Raw genomic sequence first — 5,737 nt, forward strand, 5'->3', positions numbered from 1 at the left:
AAAGAGGAAAAAATGGACATAATAGGATTGTCAAAAGAGAAACATTTGAATATCATAGACTAAGGAAGGCAGTTGAGAAAAATGAAGGACGTCTTAGTCATCAAATGTGCTACTAGACATGCTTTTTTTTCTTAAACCAGATTCCCAAGCCCTAACTCAACTAATTTTGTTTATTCTAGAGATTAGGACAGACTCACAGCTAATACATAACTTCTGTTAAATATATATAACAATATAAATTATATTTATAATTTTTCTTTTCACTTTCCAATATCAACTTCTTTTTTTTTTTTATAAACATTTGGAATTTTATTTAAAAAAAAAAAAACATCACAACCATGAACATTGTTACAGTTAGAGGCCCTCTTGGTTCTTCACAATGATACTGAGCATGCTCACGAGGGGTTCCCATTGTTTAGTCTTTAGTTAAACAACCATCTTTAAAAGAAGGAAAAAAAACTCGGCACACTACCATTTAACTTGTTTTAATGTTTCTTCACAAATGGTGAAAAATACTAAAGTACAGACAAGGAATAATCATAATGTTGTGGCCAACATTATAAATATGGAATTATAAATTTAAAACATTTTCTGGTTTAAAAAATAAATCTGGTAGTCAATGCAGCTCTGCGGGGTCTCTGCATCTAGTAGGGCCGGTCTCTGCGCTCCTGACGGTGCTCGCCTTTATCCAGTTTTCCAGGTCCTCCACGCCCGCCTCTTCTTCCTCCCATCTGTTCCATCAAAGGTCCAGGGGGCCCACCAGGACCGCCTCGTCTTCCTCCGCCAAAGCCACCTCGGTCCATGCCCCGGCCACCACGGAAGCCCCCTCTGTCTCCACCGCGGCCACCTCTGAACATCCCACCGGGACCACCGCGGTCCATGAGGCCACCTCGTCCTCCCCGCATGCCACCAGGGCCGCCTCTGCCACGGTCACCCCCCGGGGGCGCGAAGGGTGGTGGAAGGAAGCCTTCAGGCTTCGGGGCCTTACACTGGTTGCATTCTGTTCTCCAGGCGAAGTTCTGGTTTCCACACCCCGGATTGGGGCACTGCCAGTCCCCAGCTCGGTGCTGGACGTTTCCTCCTCCAGATGGGTTCCCTCGGGAACCCCGGGGTCCTCTTGGGGGAAAGCCACCTCTGTCTCCTCCACTGCCTCCCATGCGACCTATGGGGCCCCCAGGACCTCCTGGGCCCCCTGGACCTCCACGGAGTGGTGGTGGCATCCCTCTGCCCTCACGGGGAGGCATACCACCCCGCATGCTGTTCATTGGAGGTTTCTTCCGAACAAGAGAAACCTTAAGTTTGCTTCCTTGAAAATCTTTTCCTTCAAACCACTCCACAGCAGCCTTGGCAGTTGGTGGGTCTTCATAGGATACTGTAGCATCACCTTTGGGCTTTCCTGTTTCCTTGTCCAAGTAGATATGGATCATGGGTTGTCCGGTTCTCTTGTCATCTTAACAACTCCACATTGCTTAAAGTCAGCAAGATCATCTAGAGTCACATTGTCATTTAGGCCTTGCACATAAATTGCACTGTTGTCAGTCTTCATCTGGATCTACAGGTGGGCCTAGATCAAGATCTGGTCCTTCATCCATGGGTCCACCAGGCTTATTGAAGCCACCTCGCTCTCCAGCACCCATTCCACCGCGTCCTCCTCCCCGCCCACCTCTGCTCATGCCTCCACGATCAAATCCCCCTCTTCCCCTGCCCCGGTTATCAGGGCCACTCATGCTCCGGTTCTCTCCTGGTCCGGAAAATCCTCCAGACTCCTGCCCATAAACACCCATGCTACTGGGGTGGTCCTGTCTGAATGAACTCTGCTGCCCGTAGCTGCTGCTCTGTTGGCTATATTGACTTGGCGCCTGGCTGTAGGATCCAGTTTGGAGGGGATAACTAGTGGGCGGCTGCTGCCCATAGCTGCTTTGTTGACCATAGCTACTCTGCTGTCCATAGCTGCTCGGCTGCCCATAGGTGTTCTGCTGAGAGTAACTGCTCTGATCATAACTAGTCGGCTGTGTAGAGGAGTAGCTGGTAGGAGGATAAGATGGTGGTGCTGTGACTGGCTGCATGGGGTAGCTCCCAGGTACCTGGGGATAACTGTAGTTACTCTGTCCATATCCTAGGCTGGGCTGGTTGTAACCCCCTGTGCTAGATTGAGGTTGACTAGTCTCAGCGGGTTTGTTACCATCCTGTGGTCTTGCAGGTGCGGTGGCTGCTGGCTGCTGCCCATAGGCTGGGTAAGCAGGCTGAGTGCCATATGCAGACTGAGCTGCATAGGAGGCCTGGGTGGTAGTGACCGTAGCAGTGGTGGTATCATAAGCACCAGTGCCGTACCCCTGGACAGGCTGACTGTATGCCTGGGGGGCAGTTGGAGTAGTATACCCAGCGGGAGGCTGTCCATAAAAAGTTGCATAGGCGGTCTGCCCATAGGTCGCAGTGGTCTGAGCCTGGGTATAGCTGACATCAGTGGGCTGTCCATAGGTTCCATAACTCTGCTGCCCATATGCCTCGGTGGTCTGTGCATATCCTTGAGTTGGTTGGGCGGTGTATGCACTGTAGCCCTGCTGGGCTGCAGCTTGGCTGTAGGTACTGTAATCCGTGGACGCTATTTTCTCTCCTTCCCTCTCGTTCTCCCAATATCAACTTCTAATCAAAATTTCCCCTATCTTATATGAAATTTTTGTGTTGGGTTCCATTCATGTCTTCCTTAGACACTAAATGTTTTTGACTATGAGGCTTTCTGTACTTTGCTGTTTCAAGCTCTGAACCTTTGTCCATGGTGTTATATCTGCCTGCAGGACCTTTCTCTGTTCTGCAAGGAAACACCTCTTTACCACTCTCAACCTTCTCCAATGCCATCTCTTGTGTGAGATTTTCCTCTGATTTTTCTTGCCCCCTCAGCCAAATGAATGAATCCAGGAAGAAACACATAACAGAAGAGATAAGTTACAAATGAAGTAATTAATTATTTGTTGAGAGGCAGTTTTCCATGGTGGTTTAGGGCACAGGCTCAGGCAACAGATTTCTTGGATTAAAACCTGAGCCCAGATAAAGAGAATTTCTGCTATCATGGAAAGTTCTACTAGATAGTACTGGAACACAAGCAACAGATTTAAAAAAACAACGAAGCACAAAGAAAGAATTCTAGATTTCTTTTAAGTAATGGTAGTATTACAAGAATGACTTTGTGCCCTCAGACCATGTTGGAGGGGTCCTTACCAATGTGAGAGACTGGATGAGGAAATGATCTTTCAGCTAAGACTTGAGCAGGAATGTGTGTTTGGGAGGGTGGAGGTGCTATGGATTGGTTTGGTAAAACAGTCCCAGGGAGAGGGAGCTTGGCAGGGAAAACCTGAAGAGGGCATAGGACATCTTTAAAAGAAGAACATATACATATCAGGCTCTAATTCTGCAAACAAATTCATGGTTGGCATTGTGTCTGTATTGAAAAATAAAAGAATATGACCTAAAAGTGAATTAAGTGCCATAGGAAATAAACTCTTCTGGTTATACCAGGTCAGGATGATCAGAAGGGATGTGTCAGGAGGTTTCCTATTAATTCCTTATTTTTAATTATTTGTTCATTTCACACTTATCACATGTCAAATGGTGGTAAGAATTCTATTAAGAAACTCATTGAATGTCCCAAATAGACTAGAGATGTTACATAATGAATGGATGTTCATGATCTTTTTTATCTTCAGAAGGTTTTTGTTCCAGTTGAACTCACATCTTATTGATGGACATAGTAATTATGAGTAGAATATCAGATTTGGTTTCCAGTGCAATGTGCCTAAAATGTAGTGTTTCAGAAGCTTTTAATAGTGCTTATTAAAAATGCATATTTCCTCTTTTCCTGCCATCAACAAGCTGCGCAGAGGCAGAAGCTAAGGTCCATTCAAGATGTGGCTTCACCCATAACACACCACCATAGCAATACTCCAGTAATCCTGCTTTATAAGAGGTGCTGAAGACTGCCCTCATTCACCATGGCCTGGTCCATGGAATTTGTGAAGCTGCCCATGTCCTGGCACCAAGCCCAGCTTTGTGTGCTTGCTTCTAACTGTGATGTGTCAATGTCAAGTTGGTGGAGGCCCTTCATGGTGAACAACAAATTAACCTAATTTAGGTTCATGAGAATAAGAAACTAGGGGAAGAGCAGACCTTTGTAAAACTAACAGAGGGAAAATCCTAGAGTGGTTGGTTACAGTTGTGTGGTAAAGCACAAAGGTAGCAAAGAATCTCAAGGATGTCACAATGAATACTTCAAAGGCAAAAACTGTTGAACGAATAAACTTGGCACTTGTTTTAAAAAAAATGTATATCAGAGGTGCTTGAGGAGCCGTGGGCTTTGGTGCAGACATGGCCAAATCCAAGAACCATACTATACACAACCAGTCACGAAAATGGCACAGAAATGGCATCAAGAAACCCCAGTCACAAAAATATGAATCTCTTAAGAGGGTAGACCCCAAGCTCCTGAGGAACATGTACTTTGCCAAGAAGCACAACAAGAAGGGTCTGAAGAAGATGCAGGCCAACAATGCCAAGGCCATGAATGCATGTGCCGAGGCTATCAAGGCCCTTGTCAAGCCCAAGGAGGTTAAGCCCAAGATCCCAAAGGGCGGCAGCAGCAAACTCAATTGACTTGCCTACATCGCTCACCCCAAGCTCGGGAACCATGTTCGTGCCCGCATTGCCAAAGGTCTCAGGCTCTGCTGGCTAAAGGCCAAGGCCAAGGCTCAAACCAAGGCCCAGGCTGCAGCTGCGATCCCGGCTCCAGCTCCTGCTCCTACTCCTACAGCTCAGGTTCCCAAAGGTGCCCAGGACCCCACAAAGGCTCCAGTGTAGAGCCTTCTGCCTGCCAATGTGAGGACGGAAGGACTGGTATGACCCCTGGGCTTCTGTCTGCATGGGCCTGGTGTCTTTCTGTGCTATTTGTACAAATAGACCTGCGGCAGGATCTGTCAAAAAAAAAATGTATATCTTAAGCCCACTATGAACCCAGTTAGAATTTCTATGGTAGGATCTAGAGTGCTAACAGACTCCCAGGGTGATTCTACAGCATACCAAAGTTTGAGAACTTCCACTCTATTGATGTGATTCTAAAGTTGCTTAATGGCAGCCTGGAGCCAAGCTGGCTAAATAGGAACTGTCTGGATATTTGTTTTTGCTTTTAATTATTAACTTAATTCTATACTTTATGTGGATTTCACTAGTTTTCCCATCAATATCCTTTTCCTGTTCTGGGATCCTATCCAGGATACCACATTACATTTAGTCATTGTGTTTTATAGTCTCCTCTGGTCTATGATAGATTCTTAGTGTTTCTTTTTTGTTGTTGTTGTTGTTGTTATTTTGTTTGTTTGTTTTTATGACCTTGATAGCTTTGAAAAGTCTTGGCCAGGTATCTTGTAGAATGCCCTCAATTTGGGTTTGTTTGATATTTTTCCCCTAGTTATACCAGGGTTATAGATTGGGGGAAGAATACCACAGAGGAAGTATCCTTCTTATCACATTTTATCATAGGTACTACTCTCAACAAGATTTATCACTGTTGATGCTAACCTTGATCACTGGGCCAACAGAGTGTTTGCTAGTCTCTCCACTGTAAGTACTCCTCTACTCCAACACTGTACTCTTTGGAGCCACAAAGCACAACCCACAACCAAGGGGGAGGTGGGAATTCAGCTTCACTTCCTGGAGTGGAGAGTATCTACATAAATTATTTGGAATTCTT

At 45.7% G+C, this 5,737-nt stretch overlaps 2 pseudogenes; one reads left to right on the top strand and one right to left on the bottom strand.

The window, feature by feature from the left end:
- Positions 1-296: 296 nt before the first annotated feature.
- On the bottom strand, positions 297-2,214 carry LOC140603649 (RNA-binding protein EWS pseudogene; annotated as a pseudogene).
- Positions 2,215-4,359: 2,145 nt separating this feature from the next.
- Positions 4,360-4,970, top strand: LOC140603349 (large ribosomal subunit protein eL29 pseudogene; annotated as a pseudogene).
- The last annotated feature ends 767 nt before the right edge of the window (positions 4,971-5,737 follow it).

This window comes from Canis lupus, chromosome 14 (genome assembly GCF_048164855.1).
Source record: "Canis lupus baileyi chromosome 14, mCanLup2.hap1, whole genome shotgun sequence".
NCBI lineage: Eukaryota > Metazoa > Chordata > Mammalia > Carnivora > Canidae > Canis > Canis lupus.